Source organism: Alexandromys fortis, unplaced genomic scaffold (genome assembly GCF_014885135.2).
Source record: "Alexandromys fortis isolate MF-2015 unplaced genomic scaffold, M_Fortis_MF-2015_v1.1 scaffold_23, whole genome shotgun sequence".
NCBI classification, from domain to species: Eukaryota; Metazoa; Chordata; class Mammalia; order Rodentia; family Cricetidae; genus Alexandromys; species Alexandromys fortis.
This window is the reverse complement of record NW_026067907.1, coordinates 9,785,512-9,803,625: the sequence shown is the minus strand read 5'-3', so window position 1 is coordinate 9,803,625 and position 18,114 is coordinate 9,785,512. Positions and strand designations below refer to the sequence as shown.

The window sequence follows — 18,114 nt, the reverse complement described above, 5'->3', positions numbered from 1 at the left end:
TTGTTCGTTTTCACTTTTTATATTAAAAATATAATTATATAATCCTTACCTTCACTCAGTCTCAAACTCATGGTTTCTTTTTAAGTTACAAGGGATTTTAATCACAACACTTTCATTTGCTCTGCTATGCCTACTCCTTTAAGAGCCAAACAGTTAACACATCAAAGGCTTCATTCTCAAGTCTGCATAAAACTTTCTCCAAGTCTAAAATCTAATAATAGTAAAACCTCTTATGCTTCAACTTCTAGCCCCAGGGTTATAGCTGCTTCCAAATCTGTATTATACTTATCTCCATTCTCCTCCAGCCTTCCCTCCCTCCCCTCCCCCAAAGACAGGGTTTTTAGCTGTCCTGGAACTCAGTCTGTAGACCAGGCTGTCCTTGAACTCATAAAGATCCACCTGCCTCTGCCTCCCAAGTGCTGGGATTACAGGTGTGTGCTACCAGTGCCTGGCCTGGTTCATGTTTTCTCCGCTGACGCAGAAGGCAGTGGTTGCCCAGCACCCTCCACAGACCCTGGATTTCCTAGACTGCTATGTGTGATCATATTAACATCCTTTCTTCTTACATCACCAACCTCAGCCTGTAACAAAGTTCAACTTTGTCAGCCATGTTTTATTATTTCTTCTAGATTATTTAAAGTTTACTTGATTCAATTTCCTTTCTTTCCACTTTGGTTTTTATTCTCTATTAAGAATTGTAAGTTAATAGCTCTCATCTGTCCTGCCAAACTTTTGCAGAAAGAAGTCTGTGCTAAGCTCATCCCCAAAGATCAATGATAAAACTACGAATTCATCCCAAATGCTTCTGTGAGACCCAGGGGTCCTGGTTTTTTTTTTCATGACATCTTCGCGAGTCTCCTGGTTAAGCTGTTAGGAATGCTTTAGTAAGCACCTACTATGATGCAGTTTCCATGCAGTTTCTCACATCAAAGAACCTCCCAACATTCTGATTGAAATCCAATAGTGAAAAGCTGAACCAATGACTGAAGAACTCTGTGTGCATGCGGACCTTGTTTACCTTTCAAAAAGTCCTTAGTTCTATGTAAGTTAGACTGCTGTTTCACTAACAAAATCACGAGTCAAAGTGTTTGGGGGGAGAGCAGCAAATTTCTGTATCTTGACTATGTGGTAAAACCAGACAAGACTGGGCTTTCTGTACCATACTCCTTCACTCCTTCCTCCCTCCCTCCCTCCCTCCCTCCCTCCCTCCCTCCCTCCCTCCCTCCCTCCCTCCCTCCCTCCCTTCCTTCCTTCCGTTTTTCAAGACAGGGTCTCTCTGTATAGCTTTGGAGCCTGTCCTGGAACTAGTTCTTGTAGATCAGGCTGTCCTGGAACGCAGAGATCCACCTGCCTCTGCCTCCCAAGTGCTGGGATTAAAGACGTGCACCACCACCACCCAGTTGCATTGTAGTTCTTGTTCCAGACTGTTGAAACTTTCCTTGGTCAGGGAAAAACCAAAACCACCCAATTAAGTATTTCTTCATACAAAGGACCTTAGTTGTTTATTGTTTAGTTGGGTGCTTCACCCTACCCCCTGGCATCCATTTTTGGAATGCTGGGCAGAAAACCCCATTCCAAGCTCCCTCCCCTGGGAGTTGCCTCAGTCCAAACTCCACCTCTGAGAAAGCCTGCCAAATGGTGATCCCTCCCCTGGGGAAAGCCAAGACCACTCCCACGGGCTATTTAAACTGCCCCCAGAGAATAAACACGTGGTCTCCCTGTTCCCTGTGGTCTCCCCTTTTACCTCTTTACCTCTTTCTGTTTTCCCAGGGCTACCCGGGAGTATTGCCATCCATTAAACCAGGGCGCCTTTTTGGTCTAATTAGGATTATTTGCGTCAGCAGAGAGGTTTGTCATTTAAGAAAAACACTTAACATTTCCGTTTTAGAGAGAACTGTACGTTTCTTACTTCATTTCATCTTAATAACTCATGCAGCACACAGCACCAATATTAGTTCTCCACTGATTGCATTATTTTACAGTAAAATTAGAAGAATATGTAAGACTTTTAATAAAGCATCTACTTTGCTCATGTAGCCAACAAAAGCTAGTTTAGTCACAGTTGAAAAATGAAACAAATTTAAAATGAAAAAAAAAACATTGCTCTATGGATTTCATTTTATGAAATCCAAAATGTCCACTTTTGTTATTATTATTGTTGCTGTTATTATTATCAGTAGTAGCAGCAGCATTAGTCGTGTGTTTGTTTTTGTTGACATACAGTCTCCAAACTGGCCTCAAACTCATAGAAATCTCTGGTTCCCAAGTAATGGGATTAAATGTGTGCTCCACCACATTTGGCTACTCCTCAAATTCTTAAGTGGGAACTACACAGCAATGTAAAAAGTCCATTTTGATAAAAAACATTAAACAAATTGGTGAAACATTTAGGTTAGCTGCTAGAACGCAGGTCAAGTCTCGAGCTCAAATTCAGAAGTTTGAGCAAAGTCAGCTGTAAGCAAAATGTCTGCAGCTCTAGAGTCACCATGCTTTAAAGAGGAAGATTACAGGAGGTCATTTTGAATTTGGTTTACAATTTCACACATTGTAGCTATGTCTAGTGTGTATTCTTAGACTTTGTAACATTAAAAATTACATCATCAATTAACATGACATCAAATAAACTTTTGAACTTAGTAACATACAATTATTAGCAAAATACAAATAGAAAAGGGACTAAGAGAACGTTAAGTACTAAAAAGCATATCAAGAACTCAAAGAGAACTGTTAAGATGGCTCAATGGATAAAGGTGCTTGCCGCCATGCATGATGACCTAAATTCTATCCCCAGGAGCCAACAAAGTCAAAAGAGACAACCAATTCCTGCAAGTTCACCTCTGACCTATAAAGCCATGTAGGCAAACAAACGAATATTAAAAAAAAGAAAAGAACTCAAATACTATTATAGCAAAAGGGCCAATGCAACTTATAAGCCACCGATGACAGTGGCATGGCCTCAAGCTCTAGAAGAATGTTTAAATTACTTGTGGGTCCAGGCATACCAAGGAATCCCCTGTGGCACTTGAAATCACTAAGGGAGGTAGATTCTCTCAGTTTTACACAAGCAATTCCCCTCTCTGCTCCAGCTACAGTGACCATAATTCTATTTAGCAGAACATAATCAGGGCCTTAAAAACATTTTTAACTTACAAATGGAGCTACACTTGGACCTAACAGACTAAAGTATTCCCATTCCAAATCTAGAAGAATCTATATTATATTTAAAAAATTTATTGATAACTTACTCTATAAAAATTGAATAGTTTTATTACATTCTAGATTTTATGGGTATTTTCTATTAATAGTTGTCATACAATTTTGTTTAATTTCAAATATTGATGATTAATTTTTAATTCTTCAACCAAGGCTAGCCTTTAACTGAGGGGAAAAAATCTACCTGTTAGTATGCCACAATGCTGGGATTAAAGTGTATCCGGCCATACCGAGTTTTGTAACTATATGAAATATATTATCAGACATTTTTCACACTTATAGTCTTTGAAACTTGAAAAAAAAAACTGTAAAAACATCATTACAGAACAATACTTTCAAGTATAACTTTAACAGATCAAATCAGGTTTGGGGGGAACTCATGGGGAAAGAGAAGGTGAAGGAAGAAAAAATTAATATATCTGGTAATTAAGAAAAACTGATGACAAGGACTTTCCAAAAGACAATGCAGGAACACAAGGCAATTCTAGACTGGTGCAGAGTAGAAGAGTGTCACTGGAACGTGACTGTGTGTGTGTGACAGCTCTAGCTTCAAGTGAGCTGTGACAAAAGAAAGGAGAATGAGAACCAATGGCACACTAGCTGGGAAAGAATAGGAACGAGGCAATCTCAGATGTGAACGAAGGAAAAATTGTCACTCATACAGAAAACAAGAGCAAAATCACTGTATATAAAAGACAGGGAGGTGCTCCCCTGATTTTTTAAGAAGCCTGAGCCTGACAGCATTACAGCCAGGACAAACAGTGACGGATCATTAGCAGCTGATGGCTTTAAGGGAACAATGTATAACTCTGATTAAAGTTTTAGAATATAAAGTATATCGTACTTCTTACCCCTTTTGTATGGACTGCTAATCAGAAGTGGAACTCCTTATCACCTAGTTGGAACAAATGTTCTTACCTTAATGTAGAAGACAACTAAAACAGAAGTGTTATCTATCAAAAGATAACTGAGACAGAACTGAATTAAATTTTATTTTAGGAGTCAAAAAATAAACCTCAAGAAAACCAGCCAGTACAGTTCAATTTCTGTAGGTTCTTTTCTGTCTTGAAATGGTTCCAGAAACAGCACAAAGCAGAGGGCCTTACAGACAGCACAAGTAGCCTTACGTCAACTGGAATCTAAGGTACTTGACAGCAATGGTAAAGGCTTCTATGGCTTTTCCTTTACACTGATGTGGGCCTTTAGGAACTTACCTGCCATTGAGTCAAGTCTCACCAGTGATTCAAATCAAGTATTCAGAGTACAAGATGCTACTCAGATGTGAAACTGAACAGCATACACTAAAGACTAATGACTGATGTGTGTGTGGGGGGGGGGGGTCTTCTGTTTTGTGTTGATTTCATTGGTTAATAAAGAAACTGCCTTGGCCATTTGATAGACCAGCCCTTAGGTGGGTGGAGTAGACAGAACAGAATGCTGGGAGGAAGAGGGAAGTGAGGCAATTGCCATGCCTCTCCTCTCTGGGCAGATGCCATGGAGCCAGCTGCCAGGTCAGACATGATGAATCTTTCCCGGTAAGCCACCACCTCATGGTGCTACACAGATTATTAGAAATAGATTAATCAAGATGTGAGAATTAGCGAATAAGAGGCTAGAACTAACGGGCCAGGCAGTGTTTAAAAGAATCCAGTTTCCGTGTAATTATTTTGGGCTAAGCTAGCCGTGCGGGAGCCGGGCAGGACGAAAAGCAGACCTGCTCGCCTCCATACTACAAATAAGTAAACAAAAAGACATGTATTTCACTTTAAAAATATTTTACTTTGCCATTTACTAATTAAATAACTATTATTTTCCTAACATGACTGCATCACCTTGGTAATAAATTTTGAAAAATGGAACAATATTTTCAGCCGAATTATAATTATCAAAATAAAACAGCAGCCTAGTGACTTAAAAAGCGGTAACAGGCTTCACAAAATATCTCATCTATTTTATGAATCAATTATACAGTCTCACGCATTTAGGGGGTCATTTTCATACACAAAGTTATATTAAAATACAATTCTTTGGAGACACAGGAAATTTAAAGTTTGTTCTGAATGAATACATGAATGAAGCAATGTTCTGTACATGAAACCTGAACACCATTTGATTTTAAAATTTTTTAATTTTTTTTATTCCACCTTTTGGGTCTAGTAGGTGTAAAAATATATTATTTACTACACACACTGTATGAAATTAAAACATTATTTTATTGTTTATAAAAAGCAAAGTATTCTTCATACAACACTCTGCAGTGCTAATACAGGAGGAAAACAGATAAGAGCTGTCACACTTTCCTCTAGAGATCTGGAACAAATCGCCTTTCCTTAAATGTGAGTATCATCCATTTGTTTGGGGGTGGTGTTAAGGGCACAAACCCTAATAAACTGGCCCTCAGGGAAGCAGAAGTCAACTCATTCTCATCAAGGATTTATGAGACCATTGTCCTCTACAAAAACCTTGTCTATAGGAGGAGGACTGGCTTCTTTTTTCCAGACCTGTAATTTGTAAGTTTATTCAAACCCACCAAATTGCTTTAAGTAAATGCCTCTCACATTTGAAAATTCCCATGGCAACTCATTTAGCTTGGCAGACAGGCAGACCCACATCCAATCCTTTCATCCTCAGCTAAGAATCACAATGGTGATTCTGCTCCACTCTGAAGAGACTAACTGCAGCACTTGGAGCCCCATTCAGATGAAAATGGCAGTGAGAACAACTCTTCACAAGTTCTCGCTGTGGCTCCATCAGGAACCACATGCATTTTGGTTAGATGTTTTAAACATCTTTTAATTTCTATCTTTTTCTCAATAAAACAAAGCCAAAATGACATACATTTCAGTTAGTAGTACTTGGTCAAGAAGTTAAATTAACCAGATCATTAACAATTTGGGTTAAAAAGATTTTAAGAAGAAACAATGCCTCTTACTATCATTCATTATTACCTTTGAACTTATTTCCAGGCTATAATTAAAAGTGTACTATGAATCAAATTCATAGGCCACTAAGCAATGGAGAGCCCCTGAGAAACATGAAAACTTTAAAAATAGATACTGTACAATAGTATTCCTCTTATTTTTTCTCAATTGCAATGACAGTGATAACTGGTATTTCTTTCTTTTTTTCCCCCTTTTTGGTTTTTCGAGTCAGGGTTTCTTTTTATCTTTGGAGCATGTCCTAGAACCAGCTCTTCTAGACCATGCTGGCCTCAAACTCACAGATATCCACCTGCCTCTGCCTCCTGAGTGCAGGGATTTAAAGGAGTGTGTCACCATCCCCCAGCTGATAATTGGTATTTCTTAAAAGCAAATTAAAATGATTTTGTTGTGATAAATATTTTCAAATTTCATAATATTTCTTGATTAATCATCACAACTTTAAATTTCAAATTCCTTAAATGGAATTTGTTGTAAGGTGTTAACAGTCAATTATTTAATTAACATTAATTTAGATCCCCACGCATGCTAAAGCTTCCAAAAAATCAACTGTATATTAAAATTCATTCATATTTAATTTGAATGTACCACTGAGTAAACATGAAAACAGGAGTAGAATTTTACCATAAAACCATACAGCCCACAGATAAACACTTCATAAACTGTCTGATGGTAACGGCAGCTGGTATGTCAGTCTGTTAAAATTATCAGTATAAATTTCTGTTGTCTCATTAATCTCTCTAGTCAAAGGTTAGCACTGTTCAATTCAACGCTCCAGTTTAGTGCTGGCAGCTCATACAGAAACTGTTTTCTTTTAGAAAGATGGCAAAGTACAATGAGATCAAGAGATGAAGGCATGCATCCTTTATCTCCTTTCTCAGTCTCCACCTCAGCAACAATACCTTGTTTTCTTCATCTGATATTATTTTTTAATCCTTTCTGAAATTATGATGTGTGAAAACACTTATTGTTGCTTTTTTTCTTTTTAAAAATTGCATTTAGAGTAGGTACATTACGTAATAGGTTGTTACATTAGGGCATTTTTACATTTTGTGGATCAGGAAGAGAATTACTTCATTTTATTTATAGTGCCTCCCATTATCAGGAACTGAATCCACAACTGGCTTCACAGATGCTGCACTGAGGTACAGGAGGGGTGAAGAGGGACACATGTCTCTCTCATTCACACCCAGCTAAAATAATGACTCTCACAATGCCCCTCACAAGTTTGTATGGCATGCAGGACACACTGCCTGATACTGTCTGTAGAAAACTGATGCATGAAAGTAACTGGTGCTTGAGGTAAGAGGGAATAAAGGTCAAGACTATACAACAGGAGGAAAGCTGCTACCATGCAAACAAAACAACAAACCCTTTCATACAGGTTTTGAGAGTTAGAGACGCATACCTGCCCTTTTGGTACCATGGAGGAGAATCTTTACAATAAAAGAAAAGACTGTAACATTTGTAACCATTTTCATCAAAATGAGACTTATAAACCATAGACCCAAACAAGTATGTTTAGGTAAATAGGAGATGTACATCAAAACAGACCATATTACTAAATTATAAATAAGTTATAACCAGGGCTGAGAATTCAGTTCAGTGGTAATTCCTGGCAATGTATATGTGAGGCATGGAATCCAAGTCCCAGATCCACCTGACAAATTAAATAGGTAAATAATATAAAGAAAAGTGTTATAATCAGATTTAAAAAAGACAAAAACAGATCAAATATATTCACCAAGAATAAGACTAAGTTAAAAACAAACAAAAGAAATTAGAAAATACTCTGAACTGAATAGTTAAAACTATATAGCATAACCCTATTTGTGGGATACAGCTAAAATTTATATACATAAAAGAAAGGTCTCTGATCATTGCATTTACCTTTAAAATGCCCAAATAAAGCAGAAGGGATCAGTAAAACAGAAAGAAGGAAAACAGCAAAAGTCAAAACTTGAAAGTTAGAAGATTAATGAATTTGATCAAGAAAAATAAAATCACAAATTATTGACATCATGATGAAAAAGAGCACTACCACAGCTCCTACATACTAACAAAGAAGGAATTTATAAATGAACATGCTCATGATAAAAATTTTAACCACTAGGAAGTTATTAGAAAAACAAAAAAAAGTTCTGGGTACCAAAAAGGCTTATCACAAATAGAAAAAAGGACTTGTTTGACATAACTCAAACCTAAAATATAATAAACTTTGAGAAAGTCATCAGTAAAAGACAGGAAGTTGGGTTGATTTAAATACACACAAAACTACCTGTTTTAAATCTATTACACTTGATACAGAATTACAAAAAGTCCTAATCTGTTTTCTGTCAATGTGATAAGACAATGACCAAAACAAACTTGAGGAGGAAAGAGTTAACTTGGCTTACAGGTCAGTCCATCACCAGGCGAAGCCAATGCAGGAACACCAGGCAGGAAGAGAGCCAAGGATCATGGACAAATGCTGCTTATGGCCTGCTCAGGTACATGCCTAGTACTATCATTTGCCTACAACAATTACAATTATTAAGTACCACCCAGACAGACGCACAGGCTAATATGATGGAGGTGAATCCTCAATTGAGGTTCCTCTTCACAGATGATGGCATACACCATTAATATGCAGCCTTTCTGTGAGATTAAATATGACAGTGAATCACAAACAGCTCAGAGCTCTGTAGACTGTAAACAGATGAGTGCTGTGCAAAGATCTTAAGAAATATTTGATCTAAAGTAAATTTGGTGACATGCCAATTTATTTTTAAAGAGGACCAAGTTTTCTAGTTTTAAGAACATAGTTCAACACTGATGTTTAAAAGTCTTCTTAGCTAGGCAGTGGTGGTACACAACCTTTAATCCCAGCACTCAGGAGGCAGAGGCAAGCAGATCTCTGTGAGTTCGAGGCCAGCCTGGTCTACAATAGCTAGTTACAGGACAGGCTCCAAAGCTACAGAGAAACCCTGTCTCAAAAAAAAAAAAAAAAAAAAAAAAAACAAAAGAAGTCTTCCCTATTCAAATTTTACATAAATACATACTTGTGTATGTAATTTATTTAAATACCATTTGTAATTACTAAAGAATTTATAAGGTCTCTATGAAATTTCTGGTGTAGTTATGAATAAATTTAAATAAACAATTTGCACAAAACTAAAATTATATCAAAGTATCATCCTGCCCAGAGCCTACTAGCCAGCAAATACAAAATATTGTGCCTGACACCTCGCAAAAGTTATAACTATTTAAAAAAAATCAAGTTTTTCCAATTGTGTAAAAATAAAGTTACAAAAATCCAGATACAAGTACTATTCTTTCCAAATGATACTAATGTTTTTATATAATACACTTAAGGCTACCACTGTATCAAACTCTAGCATAAGGCATTGTTCCTTTCTGTATAAGCTCTGTTTAAGGCATATTCATATAGTAAGATCTTTTATGAGATCCTGTGCCTACCTTGAAACTGTTTCAATGTATTATGGATATAACTCACTGAGTACCTTACCCGTCTATCTGTACAAGGCTAGGCTTTGAGACAGCAAATATCCAACTCCCATTTAGAAGATAAATAAATTAGGGCAGTTGCATGAACCTACCCTAAATCCTAATACTATTTCTTTAAACACTGAGAGAATCTTCCTGTTCTATACAGCAAGGACTTTAAAACCAAACAGCTCATTTCCTCTTCCAGAGGAACTGTACATTTGGTACAGTTTGAGTTTTACTTAAGTAAAATGGTAAAAGTGAAGATATTCTTTGATGTGCATACATTTAAAACTATATCACCTTTACTAACTTACTTGGGAGAATGAGTTCAAAGGAGTGAAAATGAGAATCAAGAATACTATTTCTGTCAGAGTGAACAGATATAGAAATATTTTGGAAGTCTAGGATGATGGTTTCAGGCCTTAATACTAGAACACAGGACAGTACACCGAAGCAGGAGGATCCCGAGCTTGCTTCCCCAATCTCCAAAGAAAGGAGGCAGGCAGACTTATCAACAGTTTCTACTGAGGATCCCTAAAGATGAGTATACTTTGTAGTAGATACTTGAAGACAAGGAATGCGAACTTGTATGATAAAAAATATAATGAAAAAAAAAAAGCTCCTCACTCCTTATTTACTGCATGGTCTATTAATAAAATAGAAAACAAAAGAATTCAAGTAAAATGATCATCAAAAGGAACATCCAAAATAAAAACATTTAATTCTCTCGAAAACAAGTCCTCTAAATATCTGATTCTAATGAGCATATATGATCATCACAAAACCTTTATTAATTATGCAGTTAGATTTGAATATTTCACTATTATCTAGGAGAAAGTTAGTATACTGTTCATTATATGCTTACTGGAAAAAGGGATGAAATCCACTTTATAAAGTTGTTTCAAAACTCAAATTTAAACCCAGCACTCTGGAGGCAGAGGTAAAAGGATCTGAGTGTCTGGGGACAGCCTGATCTTCTTCAAACCATCTAGAGCTACAAAGTAAAACCCAGGCTCAAAATAAAATAAAGACAGAAGTTTAAACCAAAATCAACAGAAGTGGGTTTTGCATATTGCTCCAGAATACAGTAAAGTATTCGCCGAGCAAGCATGAGGACCCAAGTGTCTTCTACTCCCCAAATCCACATAAAACTGGGAACAATGGTGCATGCCTATATTCCTGGTGATCCTATGGGGAGGCAGAGACCTAAAAACCCTTAAGCACTTACACTCCAAGAAGTTTAGCATGCTTAAAAGAAACAACAGACCCTATCTCAAACAAGGTTAAAAGGTGGAGACCAATATCTAAGGGTTGTCTCTGACCTCCACCACCTGAGTCTCCAGTCAAACAGATGAACACTTGACACACATGCACACACAATTTTTTAATTTAAAAGATTGAACTAAGGCATCTAAACTGACTTACTAAATATTACACTTAAATTTTCAAAATTAAACAGGCTACAACTGTATCACAAGAAGTGAGGATACAACGTTGGTCAGCAGACATCAAAACACAAACAAACTTATAAAGCTCAGATCAAACAATGTTGACAATGTTCCACATTTCATCCCTTAACTTTCTAGAAAAGACTGACAGTAAATTCAAAACAGAAATAAGGCCATTTTGGACTTTAGTCGTAAATTTAATCGTTAAATGATTATCATAAGCAAAATAACATAGCCCCAACAAGAAGAAACCAAAGGCTGTAGTGTATGGTGCACTTCAAAAAAAATGAATGAATGAATACATGAATGAAGCAATGTTGTGATGCTGTTGCATAGCCTATAATTAGTACTTGGGAGTGCAAGCTCCAGGCCAAGCAGGGCTAAAAAACAAAGCAAAATTACTCAGTTTTTTTTTACAGAACCCGACAGTGAATTTAAAACCTGGGATAACACCCAGGCTTGAAACTGTCAAACAGGCACTGTCAAATAATACTGCCATGACTGCAAACTAGTACAAGCTTCCCAGAAGATAACTAGGGAGCATTTTAATATCAACAAAATATTAAAATATACTATACTTTTAAAAGTAAAAGTATTCTTTGACCTAGTAATTCAAGACTTACTTTCATATATATATAATATATATATAATACTAAATGTTCTGTTGCTTCCTGAGGCTAGGACAATCAAGTTTTGAAACTTCCTACATTAAATCTGCAAAAACAAAATAAACCAATGCCTGGCTATATGCAACAGTCAATCCATTAGACTTTAATGAATGCACAACTGTGTAGAATTGGGATCAAGATTTACTACTCTCAGTTGTACTCCACCTCAGAAATCAATTTCTTCCTAACAGCTAGATGGTGAAGATTCCCTGGTTCAGACTGTGGTCTTTCCCCGTATCTCAAATTCTATGATGATATGCTCTCTAATCCTTTGGCTCTAAAAGCTTACAACTTGAGAGCTCTACATTCTTACTTAATTCCCATTTGGTATTAGCCATGTGTAGCTCAACATCTGCTTCCTCGATTTTCACATTTCTTGGTTTCTCTTCAAAATGTGCTATTCGAATAGTACAAAGGACAGCATCAACTGCCTTAAGTCATCACATATCAGACCATACAGAAGTTTAATCAAAATTCCTGTCAACTTCACCTTCAAAATAACCCCTCCATGAAATACCTCCACACCTGTGACTCTAGTCCCAAAACCTTTTGTGTCTCTAGCTAGGACCTACTCTGAACAAGCACTTAAACTTGAAAGCTTTCTACCTGGCATTTGAGCTTTTACCGCTGCCCTCAAAGTCAACAAACCTAGTAGCTAGGAGAATCCTTTGAATGGGTATCAAATCATGCCATCCTTGCTCTCAGCTCCTTCCAAAACCCTATCTCAGAATAAAGACAATCTACCCCAACCTACTTTCTCAATTATCTCCCACATCTCTCCATCTTGCTCATCCTGTAACACTGCTTGGCCCCATATTTTCCAACTATGGCACTGCATTTCTGTTCTATGTATTTCTTGAGAAAACTCCTAAGATATACAAATGGTTGTACCACACATTTTAATTAGGTATTTCTCAAATGTTATCTTTCTAATAATCATTTGTAGTCATTAAATAAAACAGCCTTTCCCTAATCATGGTACTTTATCCCTTTTATCTTGCCTTGGTTTTCTTTGCACCACTTTATTACAAAACAACATGGCTGATACTTTTGTTTATTGTTAGTAATCAAATTAAGCTTTAAGATGGCAGGCATTTTGTGCTTACCTTCCCCTCTCTTCTGTGACTTTGTGCCTACAGCAAGCATCAGTAAACTGTGCTGCATAAAATGCTCAGAGATGGAAGGAATGAAAAATTCAACAAATTCAAATAATAAAATATTGGCTCATTCTGTGGGTATGCTGTGCAATGAGTGTGCACCTTAGGGATAACCCAAGTCTGAAAAGTGCACTATGGAATTCTGTGCTCTTTCTTTCTCCCATGGAAAGAAGAACCAAGCAAATAAAACAGTAAAAATGTGTGTGTGTGTGTGTGTGTGTGTGTGTGTGTGTAATGTAAGGGGTTATAAGAAAACTGTGGGTAGAAGTAGGGCAAGGGAAATATGTAAAAGAAGGAAAGTACACTAGAACATGTAGGAAAAAAAAAAAACAGCCAATGTCAAGAAGACAGAGCATTCATTTCCACATAACAGTTGGTCTCGCAGATCCAGATAGTGGAATAGTGAATGCGGACAGATGTTGGGGGGAGGTAGAGGATGGGGGGAACGGCACGGACACCAGACTATTTAAGAGCATACAATTAGATTAAAAGCAATAAACTAGTGCTTTATAACACAGCAGAGTGACTATAGTGCGTAACAGTGTTTCTAAAGAGCTAGAAGACTTCTAACACAAACAAACTAGAAAATAATTGAAGTGATTATGAAAAGGGTGAGGCAGGGTGATAAGGGAAGAAATATGGGGAGACAGCTAAAACTAAGTATCATTTGAGGGATAGTAGAGAAACTTACTTCATAAAATATATGCATATATGAACGCGATCTAATGGAATCATCAGATAATGGGAAAGAGAAAGCCCCAACTAGACATTTCACCATCAAATGAAACATCCAGTCTCTGGAATGAATTACATCTAACTGAGTTGTTGCCTAAAGGAGCCCTATGGATACCTCCAACCAGGCTATTAACAAGGCTATTTATTGTTTGTTCTTCACAAGCTGATGGTAAGGCCTTACAGCAAGAGATAATACCTATATAACTCATTCAACATGAAGAAGTTATGCTGATGTTTACATAGAGCCTTCATCCCTACTGATTGGTAAACACCAATGGTACTGGAAGAACTCTGCTCTTACCAGAGGAGAAAGGTAAACACCAACCCAACTACATACCACTTGCTCTACAATGGCAGCCTACAGGATAAACTGGTGCAACAGTGGCATAAATGTTTTGGAAGTAACGTGCCAGTATCTGAAATTAAGGCCCACTCCATGAAATGCCCAACACTCCTCAGATGGCCAAGAACCTGAGAATAGTTATGCCATAGACCTAGGGGAAATCCAAGCACTACTGTTCTGCTAAAAGAATGCAACAATTAAATGACTCCTAATGACATTCAGCTATACATCTAAATCAGCATCTTGCTCAGTCAGCATCAAAGAAGCTTCCTCCTGCAGAAACAAATACAGAGCCCCACAACTGAACAAGGTGCAGAGTGAGAGCCCCTGAGACACTCAGTCATAAATGAGATGTCTCCATTAAAGCACTCCCGTAAGGACTCAGGGAACTCTGTAAAAGGGGCAGAAATATTCTAACAGCCAGTGGAAATAGAAGACACCAAGGAAACAAGGCCTTCTATAAGATAAAAAGGTAGATTACTGAATCTACTTTTAAAAATCAACTATTAGTTTTAAGTGTTTTACATTGGATTGGACTTTTGTATACTGTATATAAATTTTGAATATTGATACAAATTTGAGACTAATTTTGTTAATACATACTGTACATACATTTCTAATCTGGTATTATACCTATACAGTTTATTTAACAATGTAACACAAATATCTAGTCCCTGAAAACTATTATTACTAACTGTTTAGGATAATCAGGAAATGCAGGTAGTCACATATTATAATCAAACTTGTAGTCACATTAGGTATGTTTCTCAAGGTCAAACAAAGCATAGGCCATCTTCAAACACTTCAGAGATCTACAGAATATGGCATTCAAGATGTTTTAACAATGAGACATGTCTGCTTCTGCCAGCAGCAATCTATTTTTAGAAAATAATGGGCATGCATCAAAGAAACTTCACATAGAGTTTACTTTGTGACAAAAATGCCCCTGCCTCAACTGCTGACAGTATGCTGTCCTAATTAGGACACAAAAGAAAGTAATTACTAAACTTTGTCAAGACAAGGAGGGACAGCCCTTCAGAATGTCCTACTTCACATAAAGATGTTAGATATGATAGGCCTGTAGGCCACAGAGGAACTTTGGGTGACTGTCCAGGCAGCCAGCTGTTTCTGTCATTACTCAATTTTTTGGAAGTCGCTTCTTGTACTTTCTGTTTACTCAGTTAATATTATTTCCTTCTTGGATCTCTGAGGGAGCTGAATACTAGATAGTTATAATTTTCCTTGCTTACCAGACACAGAAAACAAGATATGATAGAAAGTAAAGTTGGACTCACCAAGATAAGATAGATATGAAGTATTTTCTCTGAATTTGTGAAATGAAAATGAACTATACATTGCTGATGTATTTATTGCCTATATATACTGTATATAATTATCATACTTATATAGCTTTTCTTATATTAGTTATAGCCTTGTTTTCTATTTTAGACAAAAAAGAGTAGTGTAGTGGCATTTTTTATGTATTTTAATAAATAAAACTTGCCTGAATATCAGAGAGTAAAACAGTCCCACTGGTCAGTCTTACAGACCAGGCAGTGGTATTTAATTCCAGCAGCCACAGTAGCTAGCTATTTAGACCAGGCAGTGGTGGTGCATGCCTTTAATCTCAACCCTAGAGAGGATTATAAAATGGGAGGAAACAACTCAGTCTCACTCTCAGATTCTTGCAGGCAGTATCACCATTTTGGACTGAGATAGAGTCAATGGCTGTTTTGCTTTTATGACCTTCAGGTTGAACCCCAACTTCTCTGAGTTTTTAACTGTGCTTTACTTCTAGACAAACAAGTCAACACATGAATTCAGAGACTGTGATGCTATGCACAGGGCCTGCACAGGTATAAGCCAGTACTGAGAAAACAGACACAACCCCCCACCCCAATTTAGAAGTCATCTCCAATTGATAACCATTTGCAAAGGAAAAAAATAGTTTTCTCTAATGGATTCTCACTGGGTATACAAACGACATTTAAAGGTAGGCTGTATGTCCAGCAGGAGATGGGCAACACAAAATGAAGCTAATGGTATTTTGGAGTATCCCCCTCCCCTTTTTTTTTCTCATAATGCTTTGTCTGGGCATTTTTAACTTTATATGACTTTTGTTTATAGATTATGAACACCATTTTCTTCTTAGCTAAGAAAGATATCATAACACAAGGCCAATCATAACAGAACTGGCCAATTATGGGGAAAATTTCAAACAGTCAATCTGTTTTGTTTCAATCTGACTATCTTGGCATAGGCACCAAAAATACACTAAAATTCAGTTTAATTAAAATAAATTATTTAATATAATGCCTATATTATAATAAAGACACTAAGTATAGAAATACATCATAAAAATAAAATTATTATGCAGTGTTAAATCAATGCATGGAACTCTTGCTTTATGTGTTTCTATCCTATTGTAATTCTAAAGTTTCATTTCTTCAGTACCAAGTAGCACAACTTATAAACAGTTACCTATTTAATAGTGACAGCAACAATCCTTAAAAACCTTTTTAAGGAGAGATAGCTACTAAAACTGGCTATTTCGTCATAAAATACTAAATATGCACTTTTTAAAAGTTTCATTCATTTATCTGCTACCACCTTTGTTTCTGGACACAAACCATTCTTATTAACTAGTTATTTGTGTGGGAAATGAGAGAGTATGGATATGCACATGCTACAGCTCTCATGTGAAAGTCAAAGGACAACTTCAGAAGCTAGCTCTCTCCCACCATGTAGAACCTGGGGATAAACTCTAGTAAGGCTTACCAATCAACAAACAATTACACAAATGACTTTCTCTGTGTAACAAACATTCTGGCTGTCCTGGAAACTCACTTTGTAGACCAGGGTGTCTGGCCTCAAACTCACAGAGGCATGCCTCTGCCTCCCTTGGGATTAATGGAGTGCACCAACACTGTCAAGCACAACTCTACAAATAAAAGAGTTAGTGCTCTAAGGTCTTACCATTAGTGTTTTGTTACCCTAAAGAAAGAGAGGTCAAAATACTCTTAAATTTACTAATAAGCTTCTGAACCAATGCTCTTTTTCAAGATAATATCTTTTATAATAAAAGTATATTATAGAAAGAATGGCTAGAAAAATCTAATGAGTAAATAGGAGTGTGAACTATTATATAATTTTCTTTTTGCTACAGTAACAAACACATGTACTCAGGGTAATGGGAGTTCTGCATTGTTGGACACATAGCATTTCAATAATTTTCTGTTTATAAATCTAGTAACCGTGTTCACAAAAAGACCCTTTTCATTGCTTTTCAAAACAACACAATTAATAAGGAAAAGGAAGAGGACATGATTTAACAGTGTGCAAAGACCTGCATTTACAAACAATTTGTCAGTTCAGGTTCCTTATACATCTATAAACATAGTTCATTTAAAATTCCTTCCTTGCAAGGAATCCAAAGTGAATTGTTAGGACACTGAAGAACACACTACTAGGATATAAAGAATGACAGATCCCAAGCTCATTTATCTAAGCAACAAAATAGCTCCATTGGCAACTATTTTCCTAGATTTTTAAAGAGCAGTCAAGGGGAGCTGGACAGATGGCTCAGAGGTTAAGAGCACTGACTGCTCTTACAGAGGTCCTGAGTTCAATTCCCAGCAGTCACATGGTGGCTTGCAGCCATCTATAATGAGATCTGATGCCCTCTTCTGGCATGCAAGCATACATGGAAGGAATGTTGTATACATAATAAATAAACAAACAAACAAATCTTTTTTTAAAGAGCAGTCAATATTTCCATGTTATTAATAAGAAAGAGATAGCTTAATAAATTATGTGAATTCAGATCACCCTGGTCTACAAAACAAGTTCTAATACAGCCATGGCTGATACAGAGAAACCTTATGTATGTGTATTGCAAGCGTGGGGTGGTTTGTTGGTTGGAGAGCCTCACTTTGAGTTGGAGCCCCAGGATCTATAGTGGTGAGTGAGAACCACTTAAAAAAAAAATCACTTTCTTTTCATTTTCCATTAAAAAGAAAAAAACAGTATGTACCAACACAAAAGAGTGAAAAGTGAGGGAGAAAATGGCGGGAAGAGGAAACACAAAAACAGAGAACTGGATAATTTCCCATGAGACATAAA

General features: G+C 36.7%; 1 protein-coding gene across 6 annotated transcripts in view; it reads right to left on the bottom strand.

Annotated features, from left to right (window-relative positions):
- Qki (QKI, KH domain containing RNA binding) overlaps positions 1–18,114 on the bottom strand; it is a 116,033-nt gene that overhangs the window by 16,076 nt on the left and 81,843 nt on the right. The window lies entirely within an intron of this gene.